Here is a 27,966-nt window from a genome sequence, read left to right as displayed (position 1 = left end):
TTCCATGCATTCTTTCCTAGCACCGCTCGTCTCCAGTTGGCCGAAAATCTTCCGATTCTGGTGGATAGTGTGTTCGGATGGGTCGTTACGGGGTCAGCAAGCATGAACTATCCCGTTCAACAACAACCAGCCACTTCTAGCGTCGTCGCAGTCTCCATGCTGACACTAGAAGAAAGTATGGAACGATTTTGGAAGACCGAAGAGCTCAAAATCAATGACGGCTTCTCCATCGAAGAACGCCACTGCGAAGATTTGTATCAATCTACCACGTGCCGGGATGAAACCGGCCGGTATATCGTCCGACTGCCACGAAAGCCCGATTTTGATGCGATGTTGGGAGAATCGAAGACCTGTGCTCTGCGACGTTTCGATCAACTCGAGCGGCGACTCGATCGGGACCAGAAATTGAAGGAGGAATACCACGATTTCATGAAGGAGTACCTCTCCCTCGGCCATATGCGACTGGTCGAGACGGATGACGGAAATCACTCCCACACATACTATCTACCCCACCACCCCGTGATAAAGGAGGAGAGTACGACTACGAAGGTGCGAGTCGTGTTCGACGGCTCGGCCCGTACTTCAACCGGCTTCTCGCTCAATGAAGCCCTCTGCGTGGGTCCGGTGGTCCAAGATGACCTTCTCGCCATTATCCTCCGCTTTCTGACCTACCCCGTAGCTCTAGTCGGCGATATAGCAAAAATGTACCGACAAGTCTTGCTACACCCAGAAGATTGTCCTCTGCAACGAATCCTTTTTCGATTTTCTAAGGACATGCCCGTCCAAACATACGAGCTGCGAACTGTGACCTACGGTCTATCACCCTCTTCGTTTCTAGCGACGCGTACGCTTCAGCAGATTGCGAAAGATGAAGGCAAAGCATATCCGCTAGCTGGCCCTTCGGTCCCCAAAAATTTCTATGTTGACGACTACGTTGGTGGAGCAAACTCTATTGAGGAAGCTATCCAGCTTCGGGGGGAGCTATCCGAAATGCTGGAAAAAGGCGGTTTCGTTCTGAGGAAATGGGCCTCAAATCGCCTGGAAGTGTTGCAGGGACTTGAAAATGACCAGATTGCGACTCAGTCAAGTTTGCAATTCTGTCCGGACGAATCCATTAAAGCGCTGGGAATCCGTTGGGAACCAGAAACCGATCAACTTCGTTTTGATTCCCAGGTTCAGCCACGAGATGGTTCCCCGACGAAGCGTTCTATACTATCGGATATAGCTAGACTCTTTGATCCACTCGGTCTGATTGCTCCTGTTGTAGTTACAGCAAAGATCCTAATGCAAGAACTGTGGTCACTCTCCTGCGACTGGGACGAGCCTGTACCGCATACCATTCGGCTGAAGTGGGAAAACTTTCGAAACGAGCTACCGAAGATTGTAACCTACCGAATCGACCGATACGCCTTCTTGCCGGAGGCCAGAATAGAACTGCACACCTTTGCCGATGCCTCAACGTCCGCTTATGGAGCATGCACATACGCCCGCTGTGAAAACGCCCTGGGAACCGTCAAGATACGATTACTAGCATCGAAGAGCAAAGTTGCACCGCTTAAAAGACTGACTATAGCCCGTCTCGAACTGTGCGCTTGTGTCCTGGCTGCACATTTGCACCATAGGATAAAGGACTCAATCAACGTCCACGTGTCCACCTCTTACTTCTGGACAGACTCAGCTGTCTGTTTGTTCTGGCTTCGCGCTCCTCCCAGTTCCTGGAAGACCTTCGTTGCCAACAGGGTGTCGGAGGTACAGCACTACACCCATGGTGGCATTTGGCGCCATATATCCGGTACTGATAATCCAGCAGATTTGGTATCACGAGGAATGTCGGTGGAAGAATTCATCGAAAGTGCCATGTGGAAACATGGTCCGTCATGGTTGGCTCACCCGCAGCAGTCCTGGCCGATCTCTAGTCCACCTGATGTCGTTGAGGACATCCTGGAGACGAAAAATGTAGTTGCATCCATCCAAACAACACCCAGCGTCAACCCATGGTTCCTTCAATGGTCATCATACAACCGGTTACTCCACGTTATCGCATACTGCTTACGCTTCGCTGCCAAAACTCGTTCTAAAGCCAGAACTCAGCCACTTGCAACCCCTACAGAGATCGAATTCCACCAAACGTCGCTTACCGTCAAAGAACTCGCCAATGCCAACGCCGTTTTAGTCCGTTTCGCCCAAGAAGATGTATTCCAACAAGAGATCAAGGATCTGAAGCGAGGAAATGCGGTGTCAAAAAACTCACCTGTGCGTCGTCTATCGCCTTTCATCGACCCAGATGGAGTATTGCGAGTTGGAGGTCGGCTCAACCTATCTCAGCTTCCCTACCAATCGAAACACCCTGCCCTCCTCCCCAAAAATTATCCATTCACCTGGTTGATTGGCGAGCATTACCATCGAAAACTTGTTCATGGCGGCGGGCGTCTTCTTCTGTCCATGATCCGTGAAGAATACTGGCCTCTCAATGGTCGCCGATTAGTTCACAGCATTGTCCGCAAATGTTTCCGTTGCTCACGTCAGCATCCGATTCCGGCGCAGCAACAGATTGGCCAGCTACCAGCCTCTCGAGTTTCACCAAGTCGTCCGTTCTCCAATACAGGTGTCGATTATGCTGGTCCGCTATACATTAAACCCATTCATAAACGTGCCGCCCCCGCTAAAGCTTACCTGTGCATATTCGTATGCTTTGTAACAAAAGCCGTTCACCTAGAACTAGTTGGAGATCTATCTACCCAAGGATTTCTAGCGGCCCTACGCCGGTTCATATCAAGAAGGGGAATTCCAGCCCACTTGTACTCGGATAATGGGAAAAATTTCGAAGGTGCAAAGCGTGAACTGGCCGAGTTGTTTGCCAGATTCAGGAGCAACATTGAACAGAGCATAATCGCTTCTGCCTGCTCCGAGCAAGGAATTACATGGCACTTGACTCCTCCCAAGGCACCACATTTCGGTGGCCTATGGGAAGCGGCGGTCAAGACTGCCAAACGACATTTATTTCGCCAGTTGGGAAGCACAAGATTATCTTTTGAAGATTATTACACTATACTTCATCAAATAGAAGCTGCGATGAACTCTCGTCCTCTGCTGCCAATGTCGGATGATCCGAATGATCTCGCTGCGTTGACGCCGGCGCATTTCCTCATCGGAACCTCGCTGCATGCCCTGCCCGACCCAGACTTCCAGCACACACAGATGAGCGCCCTCGATCATCTCCAAAAGCTTCAGCAACACGTCCAGAGATTTTGGAGTCACTGGAGGACGGAGTATCTGCAGGAGCTGATGAAGGATACGAAGTTTGCTGCACGGAACGACGAAATCCAGCCCGGTCGAATGGTCATCATCGTAGACGACAATTTGCCAACAACCCGTTGGCCACTAGCCCGCATCACTGAATTGCATCCTGGAAGAGACAATTTAACACGAGTGGTTAGTCTCCGCACTGAGAAAGGTGTCATCACAAGACCAATTACCCGAATCTGTTTGCTGCCGCTTCCATGTTTGAATCCCGTCGAAGAACTACCAAATGATCCAATCAGCAGTTCCTGTGCCATAGAGGAGAAGTAATTTTGATTATTATCTGAAAAGATATTAGAAAACACAAATTAGTTGTTGAACACTCACCTGTATGTACTACACTTAGATTAGGACACAGTTTGTTTTTGTTTACCTTTTTTATGTTGAACATAATCGTTCAAGGCGGCGGGTATGTTGAATCATTGGCCACACTGCGTGAGAAATCATCTTCTCACTAGAGTGACGGTGCTAACGGTCGTCCAATTCGACGAGATTTTCAGTGCCTCTGGCAGCTCGGTCAACACAGCTGATCGCGTCGGGAGGTGAAAACCAGCCTACTCGCCCGTCAGTAATCATCAGTCTCGTTTAGCTGCCGCAGTGTAAAGATCACCTAGGAAATAAATAATTAGATACAACTAAGTAAAAGTGTAGTCAATTGCCAATAAAGTTACGCTAGAAGGGTCAAGTGCAGTGTTTAGTTGAAAGGGAAGCAACTTACCTGGTGCTAGACTGTGATGTGTGATCGCCGTTTCCTGCTGCTGCTGCTGTTGAGTTTTGTTGCTGTTTGTGCCTGCTAGCCGTGCCGCTGTTTGATTGCCACCCAAGCTACCACCCACTCGATTGCTGCAAGTGAACAGTTTGCGTCGCCAGTGGTTCCCGATCGTTCCCAAATTGCCAAAAGAAGACACAACGTAGGTAAGCGCCAACAATGGTATTTATTCTGTCTCTTGTATTTTTGTGCGGTGTGAAGTTGTATAGATGCTTACAATTTTGCTAGAACCTAGAACTAATAGGAAGTTGAATGCCGGCGGACGCAGAAATATGACCATTTCCGTAAAACTGGTTCCGGAATATGGTCAGTTTGTAGTGTGTTTGTAGTGCAAATTATGACGACAGCGGTTGCCAAGAGATGAACAGCGCACTGTGATCAAACATCTTGAACACGGCTCTCGTGAGCAAAACGCGTTCAAATACATCTCTGGTTTCTCTTATCCGCCATTTTTCCTGATGCCCTCTCTCAAGCCATTTTTCCTGTTGCCTTGGTCTTCCTCCTCTGCGCCATTCAGGTGTTCATCGTAGTGATGATTCCACCTTTCAATCACCTCACGTTCGTCCGTCAAGATACCTCCATTCTTATTCCGGCACATTTCGGCTCGTGGCACAAAGCCATTGCGGGATGCATTGAGTTTCTTGTGGAGTTTACGCGTTTCTTGAGAACGATACAGTTGCTCCAGGTGCCACTTTTTATCCCGGAATAGATGGGCTTGCTGTCGTCGCTTCTGTTTGTATCGCTTCACGTTTTGACGGGTGCCTTTCTGCAGCATAATCGCCCGTGCTGCATTCTTCTCGTCCACAATTGTCTGACACTCCTCGTCGAACTAACTGTTCCGTTGATTTCTTTCCATGAACCCAATGGCACCATTTGCTGTAAAAGAATTTGTAAAGAAATTGTAAAAAGAGAGGAAGAAGTATAGAGCACACAAGGGGCAGGTGCGACCGTATTGGTATTATTCTTGACAAAACTGTTTCTCCAACCAATCAGAATTCAGTCGCTCTACTATCTGTCTCAGGTGTTTGTAAACAAAACGGCCAGTCTTCCTCACCTTTTTTTTTAGCTGGCATTACGTCCCTATTGGGACAGAGCCTGCTTCTCAGCTATTAACTGAGAGCTTACTGTGCCAATGACCATAATTTCTAACCCGAAAAGATCCTCGACCGGTGGGATTCGAACCCACGACCCTCAGCTTGGTCTTGCTGAATAGCTGCGCGTTTACCGCTACGGCTATCTGGGCTTCCTCACCTTCCCGGTCTGGTTTTCTCCACAAAGTGAGCATAATGTGTCACTTTAGTGAACCCGTCTTGATGACGACCTAGCTATGGACTCACCAATCAGAGCAGAGGTTAAAAAGACTAGTAAGAGAAATTACCCAACTGAATTCGGTGTATAAAATACTGTCACATATCTTGTTCAACAGACTGAGACCGCAAAGGAGTCCTTCTTCGGCAAACACCAAGTTGGTTTTTATGAGGGCTGCTCGACAACGGAACAGATGTTTTGCTTGCGAATAATTCTAGATAAATTCCGGGAGTATAACTGCAGACTCACCATATGGCTATTGTTTCAAAGCGTAAATCCAGTGAAAATAAATGAGCAGCAGAGGAAGCATTGAAGCAGAGGATGTTATAAGAAGTTCCGGCGTGCAGAAAAACACACCAGGCACTATCATCAGACGGGCGCACATGCTACCTCATTGGAATAGATGTAGGTGGAGTAGGCCTTCGTGCTTTTGAAGAAAGAGACTGCCCTTCGTCCCTGGCCATTATTTCTACCAAACCGAAGTACATGATTGTAGATAAAGATAAATGTAGGCTTGGTGATGTAGATACTGAGGTATTGTTTAATGGGGATGTGTTTGAAGTTGTTAAAGAATTTGTTTACCTTCGAACACTTGTGACATGTTGCGGCTGCGAAAAAGGACTTTTGCGGACTACGTTACGAGCTCAGATCCCGCAACTTGCAAACGGAAATGAAATTCGCCCCATATATCCTTCGGTGGCTCTTTGCGGGTACGAAGCGTGGACGTTGAAAGAGGCAGACCGGAAAGCCTTCGGTGTTTCTGAGCGTAAAGTGCTGCGGACAATACTCTGGGGGAAACTCGAAAATGGTGTAGCACGCAGACGCATAAATCACGAATTTTATCAAATATACAAATATGCGAAAATTTTCAAGCGTGTGAAATACGGCATACTTTAGTGGGCTGGTTTCTCAGTATGAATGTCGAAAAAAATAATAGCGAAAATAATATTCAGCAGGTAAGGCCCATAACAGATATATCAAGTCTTGTTTCACTCAGCGAATTATAGCCCTACACTAGTTTGGAACTTTAGCCCCTCCAGTGGGATAAAAGTTCGTTTTAGGCAAACAATTTTAGAACTGTTATAACTAAAAATGGACAAGTATTCTGACATGAGTTTGTTCAGCTAAACTATAGCCAAATCATTATAGGTCCACTGTGTGACATTTATTTCTTCACGACTAATCATTACATCTGGAAATGTTGATTATTTCACTAAAGTGGAACTTTTGCCCCACTCTACTCTTATTCAATCGCTTCTTTTGTTTAAAAACATCCATTATCCAATTTTATTCTTTGCATCGCATAACGAGCATACCAATAAATATCCAATCAATGTCCTTGAACGCATATGCTGTACAATTTATGGATTTTTTTTGGGTTCAAGAACCTTCTTTTTTCGAACCGGTTCATGCTGCATTCAAGGGATGGACTATGTGCGTTCCTCCGAGAGATTCATACAAACGCCTACGGATAATCACCATTACCTATGCTTCTCACACTGCCACCCAAGAGCTCCAATAGGCAGCCATATATCCAGTGGATTCAGCTTGCCAAAACAGTTCAGAATACTATCGACACGATGTTCCTGCAAAATTGATTGCTACCATGAGAGGTACACTCCCGTGCAAAAGCTTGGGGTCAACCTCTAAAAGTCATGCACAAGTTTTTTGAACGTGTATCTGCGATAACACATCTAATTGAAACTCTCTATGGCTAACTCCAAGAACAAAGATTTCATCTTAACTCGCTTGCCAAAAACATTTTTTTTAATTTTGTTTGCTAAATTTTTACTGGAAGTTGTGATATTTTTCTACAATTACACTGAAAAACCATGGCAAGTTTTTAGTATGAGATCGACCAACATTCTAGAACGGTACGGCATTAGAATCATAATAGCAAAATCTTTGATGAGAACTTGCAAACATTTGAGCGGAAAAATATGACAACTATTAAAAATCAATAAAACATTCTAACCGCCACTTTGCGGCAGTGGAATTATAGAAGAAAACTTTTTGCAAGTGCTTTTGCTAAACATATTAAATTATTGGAACCGAAACGATTTAAAATTTTGGTCAATCCAATGCAGAGAAAATCAGCCATGTTTTTAAATGCAATTTAGGAAAAAACAACATTAAAAAACATATGGTCAAAATACCTACAAAGTAAAATTAACTCAATGCCCTTCAAACAGATTTCAATTGGGTGATGAACTACTAAACGAGTTCAAAATCACTATAATAAAGGAGAAAAACAGTTTCAATTTGAAGCGTAATCACAGAGATATTGGACAATACATTTTTGTAATTTTTTTAGAGGATGACCCAAAGTTTTGCACGGGAGTGTACCTACCGCCCAAAGGCCATCGCAGACCAGGATTTCACGATATCTCTCTTTTCTGCCACAACATTCCTAGTTGCACCCCACAAATCTGCCTTTCAAACGTGTAGTAGAGCTGGTTAGCGCAAGGATACATACCGCCCATCATGTATGAAGGATGAGAGACGATCCGAGCGATTTTCGATATCTGTCTGCATAATTCTCAATACGGCATCGGACTTTCCGTTCCAGTCATAACTCTCCGTTGTGTTGTGCCTCCTCGCCGGCGTGTTGGCGGGTATTGTAGGTGGTCATGGCATTTTCCCAGTGGTATGCGATTATAGTAGGTGAAGGTAAGGGATGTACTCGTTAAAATCGAGAGAAGAAAATGTTACAAATCAACTTTTGGTATCATTTTTAAAGGTGATATTTTTGAGTGTAAATGTATGGAAACAAGACATTCATTTTTGGTCTACCAATTCATTAGTTCTAAAATTTTTACCTACTGTTTTGTCTCAAAATCCGAACGCTTTAAACCGTTTACTTCAGGAAAACCACTCAGACTTCTTCATAAGATAATCAATCCTTCTATGGTTCGAGTCCTCTACATTTAAAAGTTGTGAAAATATCAATTCTAACATTTGGAATCACCACTGTTCTGAAAATGAGTCGTTTTTGTGGCATTAACAAATGTTGATGGCTAGGATTTCATTTTCCTGCTATTTAAAATTAAATACTGAAAAATCTCAAGTATAACATACTTTTTAATTAAGCTTATTTGCAGATCTCTATGAACACTTATGGTACGATTTCTTAATGAAATTCGAACTGGTTGTAGTTTTGACACCGCATGGCATATTCTCATACATATTACATTACAGATCCCGTATTGAAAATTTACATTTTACCTGTCCCATTTTAAACTAGTACACCCTTTATGAGAAACAGAGCCCGTGCGTACCGATCGAGTTGCCTCGGTAATTTGAATGGAAACCAATATAATTCTAATAGCATTTAATAAAAGCGATTGCCTCTGCGGATAAAATACTGATGCGGCAGATTTTTGTGCTTCTTGTGGTTTGGCCGGCCGGGAGATAACCGATGGGGTGGCTTTTTGAAATACGCACCACTAGAAAGGGATTTTTGGTAGACCAGCCATTGCTTGGTAGGAGTTTGGTGGCTTAGCTGAAGGATTCAATTTCGTTATGACTTGATGGATAAAGCATTCGGTTCGGGTTTTTGCTATTGATTGTCTGATTTCAAGCTTTACGATTTATTGTTTGAACAAAACGTGTAAACTTATGTAACATATAATGCCCATAACTGGAGTGTGACATTTCACGGATATTTACATAATATTTTATGTACACTTAAATAAAATATCATGTAAAGTTAAGGTATATATCGTGTAATCTAGCAGAAGTCTGTGAGATTCCTTAACGTATAACACAAATATTCACGTTTTCAAACTTAAATTAACATGACTCTATGATTACATTACCATTGGCATATGAATAGGGCTAGGCATTGGATATGAATAGAAAGCGTTGTGTTTGGATGGGCATCTAATTTTTCCGAAAGAGGTGCACTTTGCGAAAAAAGACCACGTGAGCTGAAATCGGATTCAGGTTAACTTCTGCGTTCATGAGTCCTCTCGTGGCGTAGGGGTAACGCGCCCTAACTAGAGATCAGGGAGTCGTGAGTTCGATTCTCACTGAGAAGACGTGTAACTATTTTGCAAAATTTCACATCAATTTGTCCATTTAATCCAATTGCAAAGTATATGTAATGTTCAGCTTTTCGGTAGTTGTCAATAGAAGCAGTCAATCTAGCAATTGAGTGAGTAGGTATAAAAAACGGAAATTTTTGGCGTTATGAAATATGTAAATTAACCCTTGACAAGAGAATATGTTTTCACTGTACTGTTTTAAAGCAGAGCAATGCAGACGATTTCAAGCTGTTCGATCTATATTCATTTAACGAACCTACTCAGAAATACCATGCTAAGGAAAAAGGGGTTCCAATCCCACTGGTCGAAGACCCATCCGAGTTGAAAATTTTATCCAAAAATGCATGAATGTAAATGCCAAAATGATTAATTAGCAAAAAAGCTCTCAATTAACTATACTGGAAATGGTTTTTAGAACTCTAAGCTAAGAAACTGGCTCTGTTCCAATTGGGACGTATCGATACATCTGGAGATCATCACAGCAGACGGAATCACAAATCGACCACGTTTTGATCGATGGACGGCACTTCTCCGATATAACCTACGTCAGAACCTATCGTGGCGCTAACATTGACTCTGATTACTATCTAGTGATGGTGAAACTGCGCTCAAAACTATCCGTCATCAACAATGTTCGGTATCGATGCTAGCCTCGGTATAACCTAGCGCAACTGGCCCAACCAAACGTCGCCGCCGCATACGCGCAGCATCTCGAGGTAGCGTTGCCAGATGAGGGCGAGCTCGATAGGACCCCTCTTGAGGACTGCTGGACCTATGTTGGTCCATCAACAACGCAGCCGAGAGCATCGTCGGGTACGTAGAAAGGAGGGCATGTAACGATTGGTTTGACGAAGAATGCAGGCAGGTTTTGGAGGAGAAAGATGAAGCGTGGGCTGCAATGCTGCAGCAAGAAACGCGACAAAACGTGGAGCGATATAAAAAGAAACGGAAGCAGCAAACCTGCCTATTCCGGGACAAACAGCACCGCCTGGAAGAAGCGGAATGTGAATAAATGGAACAGCTGCATCGTTCACAAGAAACGAGAAAGTTCTACGAGAAGCTTAACGTATCCCGAAAAGGCTTCGTGCCGCGAGCCGAAATGTGTAGGGCTAAGGACGGAAGCATCTTGACGGACGGACGTGAGGTGATTGAAAGGTGGAAGCATCACTACGAAGAACACCTGAATGGCACGGAGAACACAGGCGCAGAGGGTCACGTCAGCGGAGGAAGTGACTACGTCAGCACGGCGGATGAAGGAAACCAACCTGTCCCCACATTGAGGGAAGTTAAGGATGCCATCATCCAGCTCAAGAACAACAAGGCCGCTGGTAAGGATGGTATTGGAGCTGAACTCATCAAAATGGGCCCAGAGAGGGGCCTAGATAGCCGTAGCGGTAAACGCGCAGCTATTCAGCAAGACCAAGCTGAGGGTCGTGGGTTCGAATCCCACCGGTCGAGGATCTTTTCGGGTTGGAAATTTTCTCGACTTCCCAGGGCATCAAGTATCTTCGTACCTGCCACACGATATACGCATGCAAAAATGGTCATTGGCATAGTAAGCTCTCAGTTAATAACTGTGGAAGTGCTCATAAAGAACACTACGCTGAGAAGCAGGCTCTGTCCCAGTGGGGACGTAACGCCAGAAAGAAGAAGAAGAAGAAGGTTGGCCACCTGTCTGCACCGGCTCATTGTCAGAATCTGGAAAATGGAACAGCTGCCGGAGCAGTGGAAGCAAGGGGTTATATGCCCCATTTACAAGAAGGGCGACAAACTGGAATGTTAAAACTACCGTGCGATCACTATTCTGAATGCCGCCTACAAAGTGTTATCCCAGATTCTCTTCCGTCGTCTATCACCAATAGCAAATGAGTTTGTGGGAAGTTATCAAGCTGGTTTCATCAACGGCCGCTCGACGACGGACCAGATCTTCACTGTACGGCAAATCCTCCAGAAATGCCATGAATATCAAGTCCCAAAGCATCACCTGTACATCGATTTTAAAGCGGCATATGATAGCATCGACCGCAAAGAGCTGTGGAAAGTCATGGACGAGTACAGCTTTCCCGGAAAGCTCACAAGACTAATAAGAGCAACGATAGATGGTATGCATAATAGTGTGAAGATTTCGGACGAACAAACGTGAAATTTCCTTGACTTCCCTGGGAATAGAGTATCATCGTACCTGCCACACGATAGACGAATGCAAAAATGACAACTTTGGTAAAGAAAGCTCGCAGTTATTAACTGTGGAAGTGCTCATAATAACACTAAGCTGATAAGCAGGCTCTGTCCCAGTGATGACGTAATTCCAAGAAGATGAAGTTGAGATGAACAACGTCATACGTGAAATACAGAGACGCATCAACAGTGGAAGTCGGGCTCTACTTGGGCTCCAGAAGAAGCTGCGATCGAGAAAGGGTCACCCCTGCACCAAATATACCATGTACAAAACGCTAATAAGACCGTTGGTCCTCTATGGACATGAGCAAACACTTGGAGTGTTCGAACGATGGATCTTTAGATCCATCTTTGGCGGTGTTCAGGAGAACGGTGTGTGGCGGCGAAGAATGAACCAAGAGTTTGCCAGGTTTTACGGCGACCTCTGTATCCAGAAGGTGGTGAAAGCCGGAAAGGTGCGTTAGGTAGGGCATGTTGCAAAACTACTGCAACATCGTTAATGAGGTTTTATCAAACTAATTGATGTTACACCAAGTGAATTAACATATACACTTATGAGAAACACCATACTACACTGTTTCAGCAAATTGAATCTATTGAAGGAAAAGTTTAGACATTTCGGACGTATTTTAGGTATTGCTTAGAGCTGCTGTATTTGATTTTGAAATTTAAAGCCATGTTTAAGGATTGATAATCTTGTGTGACATCAATGCAAATTTTAAGAAAATTCTCATCATGAAAAATATTAGATCCAACTGCTTCGTATAGGTAAAACATCATGTACCGATGAGAAAGCGCCGAACAACTCGCAGCAATAGTCAACCGTGGTGGAACAATGAACTTAGAATGCAATGCCAAAGACGATCCTTCATCATTCTGGACATTTGTTGAAAATCAGAGAAAATCAAATGATTTACCGCGTGAAATAAGTTACCAAAATGTTCATGCCAATTCTGCAGAAGAATCCACAAATTTATTGGCCGATATTCTGAAGAGTGTTTACAATGACAGACCAACACCAGTCACCCAGGAGGTACTTGATGGTGTTGTGGCTTATGATCTGCATATGCCACTCCTCAATTTAACCGTCGAAGAAGTTTTCAGGTGCTTCTCTGATATCGATGCTTCGAAAGGTTCAGGACCGGATGGAATTCCGCCACTGTTTGTTAAACAATGTGCGGAAGCGCTCTCTCTTCCTGCAACAATAATTTTCAATCGATCGCTTTCAAGTGGAGTTTTCCCAGCTTTATGGAGGATTGCGTCCATCACTCCTATCCATAAGGCAGGAAACCTGAACAACGCAGAGAACTACCGTGGCATTTCTGTCCTCAACTCAAAAGTTCTAGAGAGTTTCGTTCACGAGGCATTGTATAAAACTGTACGTTCAGTGATTCCGGAATTTCAGCATGGCTTTGTCAAAGGTAGATCTACTGCAACGAACCTCATGTCTTTTGTTACATGTGGGAAAAACAGGATAGAGAAGAAACATCAAGTCGACGCTATATACACTCCCGTGCATAAGTTTGGGTTCACCCCCAAAAAAAAAACAAACAAAAATTTTCAGTCCATATCTCTGTGACTACACGTCCAATTGAAATTCTCTAAGCCGCATTCGAAAGGCAATGGGTTATTCTTACTTTGTGTGTATTTTTCCAGAAACATTTTTTGAATTTTGTATACTAAATTTTTCCTTAAAGTCGTGACATTTTTCAAAAAACACGCTGAAAAAACATAGCTTATTTTATCAGCATTGGATCGACCAAAATTTTAAAACAAGGTGTTATTGGAATCGTAATCTTTTATTCTTTAAAGGGCACTCACGAAATTTTTGCGGAAAAATCTGAAAACTTTTAATAATCAATGAAACAGTCATTCAAGTCATCGTGCACAAGTTTGGGTTCAAATCTCCAACCAATCATGTACGCGTCATTATTTGCGTTTGAAAAAGCTATGAATTATTAAAATCGGTTGAAAAAATGGCAGAGATATTGACAAAAAAAAATTTGCATGTGGCTCAGGTGAACCCAAACTTTTGCACGATTTGCATCATACTACGGAGTGAACCCAAACTTTTGCACGATGACTTGAATGCCTGTTTCTTTGATTTTTAGTAGTTTTTAGATTTTAAAAATTCAAAACATGTTTTTGGAAAAATACATACGAAGTAAGAATATCTCTTTGCCTTTACCAAATGCAATGCGGCTTAGAGAGTTTCAATTCGGCGTGTAATTACAGAGATATGGACAGAACACTTTAGTATGTTTTTGAAAGAGTGAACCTAAACTTTTGCACGGGAGTGTACATTGACTTCGCCAAGACGTTCGATAAAGTACCGCATACCCTAACAATTGCAACACCGCTATCGCATGACGGCTCACCATAGTAGCATGTCCGAAAGAACTTGAAACTATTGAGAACCAGAGCTACAGGGGCGGAATGTCGGCGTGAACGTGGCAGCTATCCAGAAAATACGCTGGCCGAGAACCGGAGAACGCGAATTCCGAGCGGTGGACCCCATCGCCAACACTTCATTCAAGTATCACATCTACTACAGTGGTGGCAACAGAGCAGAACGTGGAGTTGGCTTCATAGTGATTGGGAAGCAGATGAAGCGAATTATTCGGTGGAAACCGGTAAGCGACCGAATCTGTGTGTTGAGAATGAGGGGCAAGTTCTTCAACTACAGCCTGATCAGCATATATGCGCCAACGAACGATAAGCCCGATGACATGAAGGATGAGTTCTATGAGAGCCTGGATAAGGCCTACGGAGAGTGTCCAAAACAAGATATCTAGATAGTCATCGGCGACGCAAATGCGCAGATCGGGAAAGAAGGTTTCTTCCGACCCGTCATTGGATTAGAAAGCCTTCATTCCGTTACCAATGATAATGGCCTGCGGCTAGTGACCTTCGCTGCTGCTAGAGGGATGGCAATCAGCAGTACTTACTTCGCACGAAAGAATATCCGCAAACACACCTGGCGACACCCGAGTGGCGATGCCTGCTCCCAAATAGACCACGAGCTGGTTGATGGGCGACATTTCTCAGATGTCATTGATGTCAGGACCTTCCGAGGCCCTAATATCGACTCAGATCATTATCTCGTTGTAGCTAAAATTCGGGCACGGTTATCCAGCGTCACGAGTTCCACAAAAAACAGAACGCTGCGTTTCAATATACAACGCTTGTAGACTGATGGGGTAGCTGCGCAATACCGTTAGCAACTAGACGAGCAATTGGGAAGAATCAACGTTGCTGGAGACGTCGACAGCCTGTGGGACCCTATCCACGAAGCTGTGACAACAACGGCGCGGGAAGTGATCGGCACTGGTCAACGACGAAGACGAAACGGCTGGTTCGATGAAGAGTGCCAGAGGGTGACAGACATGAAGAATGTCGCCAGAAGCCGTATGCCGGGTACCAGAACAAAGAGCGGTACAGGGCAGCGAGAGCCGAAGAAAAGCGAATCCACCGCAGAAAGAAAAGGCAGCACGAAGAATGTGTGGCAGCTGACGCTCAAGAAAGTATGAACCGGAATGATATGCGGAGATTCTATGCAACGGTCAATGGTGCGCGGCACATTTCCGTACCAGTGCCCGCCATGTGCAATGATCGAGAAGGGAATTTGCTGACCGATAAAATGGCGGTGGCTGCCAGGTGGAAGGAGCACTTTCAGCAATTGTTGAACGGTGAGAATGGAAATGTAGCGAGGAACAGGATGAAAGTATGGGAGGACGAAGAATTGCCCACTCTTGGTTGAATGGCCTCATCCACCCTATCTACAAGAAAGGGCACAGACTGGAGCGTGCCAATTAAAGAGGAATTACCCTGCTGAATTCGGCGTACAAAATTCTGTCGGGCCGTTCGACAACGGACCAGATGTTTAGCTTGCAAATGATCCTAGACAAATTCCGGGAGTATAACTTGCAGACTCACAATCTGTTTATTGATTTCAAGGTGGCGTACGACTCAGTGAAAAGAAATGAGCTTTGGCAGATAATGTCTGAAAATGGTTTTCCGGCGAAACTAATTAGGCTGATACGTGCTACGCTGGATGGTTCGAAATCAAGTGTTTGGATCGCAGACGAGGTGTTAACCTCGTTCGTGACGTAGACGGATTGAAACAGGGAGACGCACTTTCGAATTTACAAAAAAGACACTACACGATAATGCTTTCAGTGGACGATTTGTCCTTTGATGGAAACACCACACTAGACAACGGACTAGCATGCCACGCCCAGTGGCACAGTTGAAATACATTCCTGAAGAAAAGTTTTCCGAACTGAAGCGGGAATCGAACCCACACCCCTTGACTCGATGTGGCTAAACGCTTGGTAACGCTAACCGCTCGGCCACGAAGCCCACAATTTACTGTTCAACATTGCACTCAAGGGTGCTATATGGAGATCTGGCGTGCAGAGAAATGGCACTATTATCACAAGGTCGCACATGCTCCTTGGCTTTGCGGACGATATAGATCTAATTGGAATCGATCGCAGGTCAGTGGAAGAGGCCTTCGTGCCTCTGAAGAGGGAGACAGCGAGGATAGGCCTGACCATTAATTTTACCAAAACGAAGTACATGGTTGCAGGTAGAGATAGATTCAGGCATGGTAATGTAGGTGCTGAGGTAGTGTTTGATGGGGATGTGTTTGAAGTTGTTGAAGAATTTGTTTACCTTGGAACACTTGTGACATGTGACAACGACGTTTCCCGCTAAGACGTGTTACGGCTGCGAAAAGGACTACGTAACCAACTTAGGTCCCGCAGCTTGCAAACGGAAACAAAATTCGCCCTGTATAAAACATTGATTCTTCCAGTGGCTCTCTACGGGCACGAAGCGTGGACGTTGAAAGAGTCAGACCGGAAAGCTCACGGAGTTTTCGAGCGTAAAGTGCTGCGGACAATACTCGGTGGGAAACTCGAAAATGGTGTGTGGCGCAGACGCATGAATCACGAGTTGTATCAAGTGTACAAAGATGCGAATATTATAAGCGTGTAAAATACGGCAGACTTCAGTAGGCTGGTCACTTAGTGCGAATGTCGGAAGAAAGAATTGCGAAAATAATATTCAGCAGGGAACCAGGTAGAGGTCGGCGGCTTCGGGGAAGACCACGAATACGCTGGCTGTACGCAGTGGAAGAGGACATGGCGACCCTAAACGTTCGGGGCAACTGGAGAAGTTTCGCTCAAGACCGACGAAGATGGAGCTCTACAATATGCCTGGCAATGGCGTGACACTACGCTGTAGCCATCAAGGTATCACGGTAAGGGTATCTACCTTACCTACCTACCTACAATTGCAAAACTACGAAAAATGGGGTTTTCCGGAATGGATAATTGCGTGGCTAGAATCTTATCTAACCGAATGGATACCAATGCTGAGAAATGTAAGGTAATATCATTCATTCGATCCCGAGCGCCGATTCAACAAAGTTACTCTATTGGAATTCATGAGCTGGACCATGCCACTTCCGTAAAGGATTTGGGAGTTGTCGTTGATAACAAGGTTACATTCAATGAACACATTGCTACAACTACTGCGAAAGCTTTTTCCCTCCTTGGGTTTCTGCGAAGAATAACGAAATCGTTTTAAGATGTGTACGCACTCAAATCAATCTACTGTGCGGTAGTTCGCAGTGTTTTGGAATACGCCATTCAAGTGTGGTCACCATACCATCAAATCCAAAACGATAGAGTTGAAAGAGTCCAAAAATCATTCCTGCGATATGCTTTACGGCGCCTGCCGTGGAACGACTCGATAAGGTTGCCGCCATATGAACACCGATGCATGTTGATTGGACTGGACACGCTAGCGTCAAGAAGGATACTGCTACAGAGGGTGTTCTGTTTTGATCTTTTGATGGGGAATATCGATTGCGGAGATTTGCTTCAACAACTGAACATTTATGTCCCGAACCGTCGTCTACGCCATCGAACTTTTTTGTATATTCCGACACATCGCACTCTTTACGGGCATCGTAACCCCCTACACTCTTGTTGTCGATACTTTAATGAAGTTTATGATAAATTCGATTTTTATATTACTAAGATGACGTTTCAAAAAAGGATAAGACATTAAAATAAGTTTCAGTCTGTACAATTAAATTGAAGACGTAGAATAAATAAAACAAAAAAAAATATCGGGAGCTGAATTGTAGTATTTTGGATAGTTCGAATATGATACCGGAACCCTGGTGTAATAATAAAATCTCACTCCTTGATTACGGAAGAAAGTTTGATTCTTATCAGAATACTCATTAAAATCCTTTCGGGATTATAATCCAAATTTGCTCCACATCCTCATTAGAACAGTTTATGGATTCTCATCAGAACCTTCCCAGGATTCTCAACAGAATCCTTCCAGATTTCCAATCTGTAACCTTCCAGTATGTTTATCCTCAGACCATTACTAGGAATCTCATCAGAACCTTCCCAGGACACTCCCATCCGAGGTTTTAAGCAAAAGCTTCCCAAGATTCTCATAATATTTTTTTCAAGAGTATCTACCGAATAATTTCAGGGCTCTCATCAAAATCCTTCCTAGACTCTAATCATAATCGTCCCAGGATTCTCATCGAAGTCTTCCAAGATTCTTATCGCGGATCAACCAGGATTATTTTCAAAATACCTCCTGGTTTTTCTTTAGTATCATTCCTGGATATTTATCAGAATTATTTTAGGATTCTCATCGGAAGCTAGTATGGTTGCCAGAAACTTTTCGTCATAAACATTACAGAATTGTTGTCAGATTCCTACCACGAGTTTCAAAAGAAAAAATCCTTCCAGGATTCCTACAAAAAACCTTCCAGCACATCAGGAATTTTAAAAAGCTTCCATCTTTCGGAATCAAAAAATTGGAATTTTGCAACTAAACCATAATTACGGCATTGTTATCGACCATATCAAAAAAAAAAGAACTCCAATTCCACTCAATTAATTATGAAAATTTCCTTAAGACTTATATTAATGTGATACAAGATAATTGATCATTATAAATATGAATTTGAGCTCCGGAGCTACTGAAAAAAATATCAAATAGCACATGTACGTCCAAAATGTCCAAATATTTCCTTTGAATTTTACGTTCAAATTATTATACGTGTCATGCTCCATGTTAACACATAGGCAAGAAACATTATGACCTTAACTATTGAGAATTTGTGCAGAAGTAAAACTGAAACATTAACTCAAACCAGCTAATAATGCATTCCAAACTTCCAAGCAAATTCGAGCCAGGGTTTATCTTTTTCACGCATCAAAACGATCAACCCTGCTACTGATTCCGCATTTGCACCACGTGGTTTCAACGTGGAGCCGCAATGTCAGTTTCGTCGTATCAAAACACGATCCACACCACATCAGCAACTTTTGAAACTGATTGTTCAGCAAATAGCATCGAGGCATGTGATGGTGAGCAACTATAACATATACCTACACTGTAACAAAAAAAATAATATGATGTAGCTCGAAAACACTAGGTCAACCCGCTCTTGACTCGTCGCGGTATCGGTCGTCTAGTCTATTTCAGAGTTGGTGCTATTTTTCAATGTCAAGGGACGGGGCAATGGATTTATAGCAGCACCAGCTAATGAATGCGATTGCGTTTCAAAAATTCGGCCCTTCACAAAACCCCGTGGGTGTTGTGTGTGCCCAAGCTAGACCTAGACACAGCAGCAGCAGCTAGGTGTCAACCAACATTGAAATGGCTTTGTTGTTTTTTCGTCTATGTCGAAAACTCATTTGCGTAGACTGTTAAGTATCTATATACCGCAGGCACTCACGGTACGCATTTGAATTGGGTTGCACAGGTTTTGAAATGGCAATTACCGAAAAAAATGACGCTCCGCACCTGCCAATGCGTACTGGTGGTCTTCCATCCAACGACACTACATTTGTTCAGCTGTTTGGTGCTAATTAGGGTGCTCCAAGATTTCACTTTGTCTTGGGGGCTCAACCTCCAAGTGGTAGCTAAAGATGGCAAAGAACTTGGTTACGTCCTTCAAATATTAGAAATGACGTTTAACCTGTATAGGCCTGAGTGAAAACAAAAATACTAGAAATATTAGGGCTCAGCGAATACTTAACGGATTCAAATATTTTTTTGTCAGTATACTTGTACATATATCTAGTTCCTTAAAGTAGCGAGATAAACTCGGGAATATTTCTGTGGCCTGAATTATTCCGGTGGATCGCTGGGTCAAGTCGAGTAAAAAAGGGCTATTTTTTGGGACATGTCAAATTATCATTATTTATTTGCAATGACAATCATTTCAATATGCATAAATTATTAAGATCTGATATTCAATATAATAAATGTATCGGACCGTTCAGAATGTACCGCAATACGAAATAGAATGTACATAATAGTTCACAAGAAATTTGTTCTGATAGGCTTGGCACAGATGTTTAGATACAAGTTGACCATTTTATAGTGACATTGATGCATACTAAGAACCAGACAATGTAGGATCAATCAAACGCATGAACTTGGTTATCCAATTTAATGCGTTTCTCCTAAAATATAGTGGCTACATAACAGCCGATTCCGGAAACTATCTGAGATTTGAAATTCGCCTATCTACAGAAGCAGAAAAGCACAGCACACTTCTCATCTATCCTAAACCCGTGACCCACCGAAATAACTCCGGCCACAGGAACATTCCCGAAATCCACCAGCCGCTTTTAAAAGGGGGATATGGGGACGAGTATACTAAAAAAAAATAGTTGAAATCTGTTAGATATTCGCTGAGCGGTGATTGTTTTATTTTTTTTCTTTTACTCGGTTAAAGGTTGGCTCTGTTCTTTTTCAGAATAATTTTGTAATCCTTCCATTATTTTCATATTTACTACGATTCTCTCATGGTGTGAACTATCTGGGAAAAATCATTCACTGTTTGATTGGCAAGATTTTTTTTCCCGCAGTAAATCGGGGTATCTTTAATGATGCAGGACTCATAACACATTAAAAGATATAATATGATTTAAGTTTATCAGTTAAGCAAAACGAATAAAATGTAAAGAGTAGAGTAAGATGGGACAAAAGTTCGGCCGTAGTGAAATAAACAATATTTTCAGAATAACCATAACAATTGGAAAGAAATAAATTCCACTCAGTAAACCTTAAACTATAATTTAGAACAAATTTGTGTTGGAATATTATTCCATTTTTAGTTCTTACAGTTTTAAAATTAATTGTCTTAAACGGACTTTTGCCCCACCAACAAGAGTTCGAATCTAGTGTGGAGCAAAATATCGCTGGATGAAATGCAATATATAGATACTTTTATGACAGGCATACTTTATACCGGCCTTGAATTCAGGTTTGCGAAACAAATACACACTAAATTTGGATTAAAAGATCACCGAAAACAGGATCATTGTGATACATAGAGTAAGGTGGGGTAAAAGTTCGAACTTAGTGGTATAATCAAAGTTTCCAGAAAAACAATAGCAGTTAAAACAAAACAAATACCATACAGTGAACCTTCAATATATTGGCTATAATTTTGTTGAACAAACTTGTGTCCAAATATTTACCCATTTTTAGTTATAACAGTTTCAAAATGTATTGTCTTATTCGAACATTTGCCCCACCGGTGGGGCAAGAGTTCGAATCTAGTGTGGGGCAAAAGTTCGCTGGCTAAAACACAAAATATCGATCTTATTATGACAGGCATACTTTACACCAGCCGTAATCTTAAGTTTGCCGAAAAATACACACTAAAATTTCTTCGAAAAATTGCCCAAAACCGGGTTAATTGTAAAATACTCAAAAATAGCAGTTTTTCGCAAAACTAAGTGGAAATGTAAAATTTTGGTGACAGTTTTCACACAATCAGACAAATTTAACTAAATGTGAAGATAATATGTGGATTTTAGGCAATTTGAAAATTTTTCCGTGATTTTATACATGGGTCGAACTTTTGCCCCGCTGATTCGAACTTTTGCCCCACTATGGGCCAAAAATTGTTTTCAAGCATTTATGCAAAATCTAATACACGTCAAAGCAACCTTATGATAGGCCTAGAAACGCCCTTACATAAAATATTGAAAAAGATTTTATCTTCAATTGGTTCCATGCAACGAAAGTTTGACCAAAAATTACAATATTTTCGTCGAAAAACAACAAATAGTCATAACTTTTCCAAATCTCAATCGATTTTTATGATATTTGTAGTAAAAATCTCTTACTTGAATAGCATTCGAACCACAGTGACATTTATAAGATTTGTTTTGAATTGAGTTAGAAAACTTAAAAAGAAACTCTTACCCCACTCGAACTTTTGCCCCACTTTACTCTACCAGTTTTTTCGCAAAAACCGAAAAAATTTAATGACTTTTTGGCACGATTATGCACATTTCGCTGAAATTTAATATAATTTGTTGATTTTGTGAAAATGGCATTTTTTTTGCTAGATAATATATGGGCTGAACTCTGCCTTTCTATGGGCCAATTATGGTTTCCAAGCATTTATACAAAAACTAGTACACCTAAAAGCATCCTTACGATAGGCCTAAAATCGCCTTTACATAAAAAAGCAAATAAGATTTTATTTTTATTTTGTTCAGTGCAATGAAAATTCAATCGGAAATTAAAATTTTCAAGCCTAAAAGCAATAAATTGCTAAAAATTTTCCAAATCTCAATCGATTTCTAAAATATTTGAAGTGAAAATCCCTTACTTGTATAGCATTTGAACCACCATGACATTTATAACAAATGTTTTGAATTGAGCTAGAAAGCTTAGGAAGACACGCTCGCCCCACTTTTATTTTTTAGTGATTAAGCTCTGAACTAGGTGGGATTTACTCATTGGATCCTATTTTAGCAACGTTCATGTTTAGCTTAAGAGTAGGCCTTCCTTAGTCGAGTGGTTAAAGCCCACGGTTACGAGGCGAAGCCATGCTGAAGGTGTCTGGGTTCGAATCCCGGTCGGTACAGGATCTTCTTGTAAGGGGCGATCCATTAATTACGTAAGACAATTTTTGGGGTTCTTCAACGTAACCCCCCTCCCCCCCAAAGTAAGATTTTTTGTATGAAAATTTAAAATAAATTGTATGTTGCGTAAGAAATCTCAAACCCCCCACCCCCCATAAACCCTTACATAATTAATGGACAGCCCCTAATATAAATTTTCTTGACTTTCCTGTGCAAAGACTATAATCGTACCTGCCACACGATATACGAATGCAAAACTGGCAAGTTTGGCAAAAAAAAAAGCCCTCAGTTAACAACTGTTGAAGTGCTTATTGAACACTAAGCTGAGAAGCAGCATCTGTTCCAGTGATGACGTAATGTCAAGAAGAAGAACAAGAAAAAGAGGAAGAATAAGAAGGAGAAGAATGAGAAGAAGAAGAAGAAGAATAAGAAGAGTAATAGTTTTCTGGGGTTGGAGGGGCTTAACATTTTCAAGCAGAACTTAGGCCTCCCCCATACCCTACCCTGTAGTACGCCAATGCTATTAGTATGACACTTCCTGTCAGAGCTATTTTCTTTGGAATCGAGAACATTTAAGACTTTATATTTGAGCACGAGAAGGAGCATGATTGACCGCCCGCAGATGCTACTCCGTTATTGCAAGAACATCTGTACCTACACAGGGAACCAACAGACACTACTCAGGATCAGTAGAATCCTCAAAAGTACTGGTGCTCTCATTGTTATAACAAACAATAACGGCGCCGGCTGCGCCCGAATGAAGGTCAATTTGGGGATGGGAGGGAAATGTTGACAAGTAACGAGGAGTCCTCTGCACTTCCACAAGTAGACACTGGGAGTTTGGATATCAGAAAGGATTGGGAAAATGATTCGTTTTGGTAAATGATAAATATATAATTTGAAATTAATGCGCCTAATCGGATTCGCGATATTACTCGATAACAGCATTGATCGCCGAACAAGTGTTCGTTGCTCGCCCCGCAGGAGCATCCAACAAGATCAAAGGATCAAACACTACTAACGCGATCCGCGATACTATTCCACCGTGGTACGCGAACGACGCGCGACATGTTTGATCTTGCCCTCATCGCCCGCCCCGCAGGAGCAAGCGTCAAGGTCGAAGGATCAAACACTACTCAATTTAAGACTTTATATTTGAATACACAAAATTGATGAAATTTTGGCATTGAAACACTCACAAACAATCTTTTTACGCTTATTATTTGATGATTTTTTAAGGAATTCGTCACTTATCATTGACATCTTACCCGATAAGAAGAGCAAAATAGAATTATAACAACTGGTGTTATTTATTTAATTTATTTTTTGTAACATACTGTTCAAATATCTGAAATTATTATACTGGAATATACACTGACTGTAACTAAATTTAAACAAACTTTGGGTAAAATCTAACTTTAGTATCGAACTTTCTCTTTTGATATTTTATTTTTAAGAATGTAATCCTCTTTTTAGAAAACGATAGTTGAAATAATTCGTTAAAAATTTGGGTAGTGGCTACGGTTAGGTTAGCTCAGACCAATCTTCAGCATAAAAGAACAGCATCGATCAATCTTTGCAGACTCATGCAGAATGGTACAGCCTAAGTGGCGCTAGTTCAAGAACCCTACTTTCGTAGAGGGAACTTCTATCTAGGTAACCTTGTGGACCCAGTTTTTGATACCTTCAGCAAACTTGAAATGACAAACTCGCGCTCCATGCCCCGCGCATGAGTGCTCGTTAATAAAGCAATCGTTGCTACACTCGTTTCTGAGTTATCTACCAGAGAAGTATGTGCTATCACAATCGATGTTTCTGTTGGTGACCTCAACAGGAAATACGTCTATTGTTCGGTATATTTACCACATGATGAATCATCCCCAACGGATGACTTCAAACGAGTTGTCGTACACTGCGTAACAAAAGGCCTTCCGCTGATTGTGGGCAGTGATGCCAATGCTCATCACATCATCTGGGGCAGCTCAGATATCAATTTGAGAGGCTCCGGTCTGATGGAATACATAAGTAGTACAGCTCTTGGATTACTAAACATAGGCAATCGCCCAACCTTTATGGTACCTAATAGAGAAGAAGTGTAGGGTATAACGCTCTTCTCGAATAAAATCAGCCACGAGTTGACGAATTGGTATGTATCATCTGATCTGATCATCGCTGCATTTTCTTTGAACATTAAAATGTAACTGTGCAGACTTTGCGTTTTAGGAATCCTCGGTCAACAAACTGGAAACTCTATATAGAACTGATTTAGACCAAATTTCATCGATACTTTTCGTCTATTAAAAATCCTAGTGATTTGGATGTAGCCGTTGATACTACAGTGATACCTCCATGAGTCGATGTTCCATGACTCGATATCGACTCATGGAACCATACTAGAAACCAAATTTATGGTTACTATGATGGTCCCTAGAAGCAGCTTTCCAAAGGATTGCTGTTCCATGACTCGATATTTCCATGAGTCGATGGTCCCTTCAATATCGACTCATGGAGGTTTCACTGTACATTATCCTACATTATGGAAGCTTTTGAAGTAGCATGTTCTCTGCGGTCTGTGAAGACTACAAGAGATGCCCCATGGTGGAATTCCGATCTGACTAGCACCAGGAAACAAAGTAGAAGGAGTTGGAACAACGCCGTCCAGCTGGATAAGAGTCGTTCAAGTCGGCTCGTAAAGCTTACAAGAAGGCTCTTTGTTCTGATGAACGGTCCGGCAGGAAAAACCTTTGAACAAATGTTTCCCGTTTGAGTGAAGTCAGTCGGTTGAACAAAATCCTTGGTAAATCTATGGATTTCCAAGTGAACGAAATTCACTTACCTAATGGTGACTTTACTTCTTCTGATGAAGAAGTTTTAGAACGTTTATTTAATACACACTTCCCCGAATGTGTGGACATTAGACTGATGCAAATTTTGAAGTTTTTGCTCCCCTATGCTTAAACGGTGTCAACTATGATGAAAATCATTCCCCCAAAATTTGAAGTGATTTGGAAGAAATTTGGTTGTGCACACGCCATTTGAAGTTTATATGGAAATTACTATGGGAAAGCCAAACCTTTTGTGTTCAGTCTTCTATCTGCTCGTCATAATAATATATGAAAAAACGAACACACTCTTCCCATGTAGAATCTTCCCAGCTACAACTTTGCCGAAGACCACATTTTGTTGGGACGCAAGGATAATTTGTTATTCTTGATTCCAAAGTCTAAACCATGCTGAGATGATCATTCAATTACTTTCAGAGCAACACTGCTTTTTTCTGTAGAACATAGTAGCCTGGATTACTTTGATCTATTCTTCCCGCCAGAAGCACCACTGTTGCCTGCCAAATAGTTGGTGAAGCTTACTGAAGGCAAACCCACTTTATGATGATGAATAACAATTTTTCCTGAAGTCCAACCAAAGTGTGGTCGTCGGCAAAGTTGTAGCTGGAAACATTTCACATGAGAAGAGTGTGGTCACTTTTCCATAAAATATTATGACGAAGAGATAGAGGACTGAACACAAAAAGTTGGCGTTTTCCATAGTAATCTCCATATAAACTTCAAATGGCGTGTGCACAGTCAAATTTCTTCCAAATCATTTCAAATTTTGGGAGGATACTTTCTATCATAATTTAAATCGTTTAAGAATAGGGGAGCAAAAATTTTGAAATTTGCATTACTCTAGTGGACATAGCATCTACGAATGAATCAAATGTCTTTTCATGTAGTTATGAGTCATTGGCTTCGGCTCACAGTATCGTTAATACTGAATCGATTAAATAGGCACTCAATAGTTTTGCTCCTTTCAAATTTCCAGGAGCAGATGGGATATATCCCGTTCTACTTCAGAAGGGATTTGAGTTTATCAAACATGTTTTGAAAAAAAGTTACTTGTAAGCAGTTTTGCTACCGGGTATATTACCAGATCCTGGCGTGATATTACTGTGAAGTTTATCCCGAAAGGTGGACGCGCGTCGTATGAAGAAGCGAAGAGTTTTAGACCAATCAATCTGTTCTCCTTTCTTCTGAAATGTCAGGAACGCATTATCGATCATCACATCCGTGATGATTATTTGGCAAACATGCCTCTTCATGTGAATCAACATGCTTACCAATCTGGAAAGTCCACTGTGACTCTTCTAACTAAAGTTGTATACGATATCGAGAAAGCATTCGCTCAGAAGCAATCCTGCTTGGGTGTTTTCTTGGATATTGAGGGTGCCTTTGATAACGTGTCTTTCGATGCCATATTGCAAGCCGCACAAAACCATGGGCTACCTACAATGATTACCAATTGGATTCATCAAATGCTTAAAAACCGACATCTCTTCTCTACATTACGCCAAGCAGTGATTCGAAAATTGAGTGTTGGCGGATGCCCCCAAAAGGGAGTCTTGTCACCACTTTTGTGGAATTTAGTAGCAGATACGCTATTGAGGGAACTCAATAATTGCGGTTTTCCAACTTATGGATTTGCCGACGACTATCTAGTTGTGATAGTTGGTATGTGCATAAGCACCCCATTTTACCTGATGCAAAGTGCTCTTCAGGTAGTCGAGAGTTGGATTCGCAAATATGACTTTTAACTATAAACTCGAATAAAACTTTTTACGGAAAGATGAAACCGCAATGGAATTCGACCTTTACGTCTTTTTGGCACTGAGATTAATGTAACTGATCATCTTAAGTATGTCGGATTCGTTCTAGATTACAAACTTTCTTGGACAACTCACATTGATTTCAGAGTCAAAAAGCTTGCATGACCTTCGGCCAATGCCGGCGCATCTTTGGTAAAACTTGGGGCCTCAAACCCAAGTAGGGTAACCAATATATTTTGAACCCCCTGGGGCATTATCCTGCAAATTTCCCAGTTTAACTTTTTTCGGGGGTTTGTGCTAACGTAAGAACTTCATGTACACTCACGGAACGCGACACAAGACCGGACATAACACATATTGTTCTTACAAACGATTAAAAAAGGGTTTAAATTTACCTTTTTAGTCGACCGGTTTCGGGCTTGATCTAGCCCATCTACGGGACGATGTCCGACTAATTACGATGATTCACTCATACTTATTCGTACTTTGCACAGTACACGTCGTAAACAAGATTAAAACATTTCAATGTGTTCATGATTTTGTCAAACCGAAGAGAGAGGAAACTATTGGAGCCTCATCTTCATTCATCAGAAGAGAATCAGTAGTGGCGATATACATTGATTCCCATGCATTCAGATGTAATGTTTTTCTAACATTTTTTATTAGTTTCGCATTCTGCCAATCAATGATATGATTCTCAGCTACCGCATGCATTGCGACACTAGAATCGTTCACTCGTTCATTCTCAACGGCGTTCTTATGTTCTCGTAGGCGAACTTTAAATTTCCGACGAGTTTGGCCGATGTAAACAGATGTGCAGTCTTT

The sequence above is a fragment of the Aedes aegypti genome, chromosome 2 (genome assembly GCF_002204515.2).
Source record: "Aedes aegypti strain LVP_AGWG chromosome 2, AaegL5.0 Primary Assembly, whole genome shotgun sequence".
Lineage (NCBI taxonomy): Eukaryota > Metazoa > Arthropoda > Insecta > Diptera > Culicidae > Aedes > Aedes aegypti.
This window is presented reverse-complemented; position numbering follows the sequence as displayed.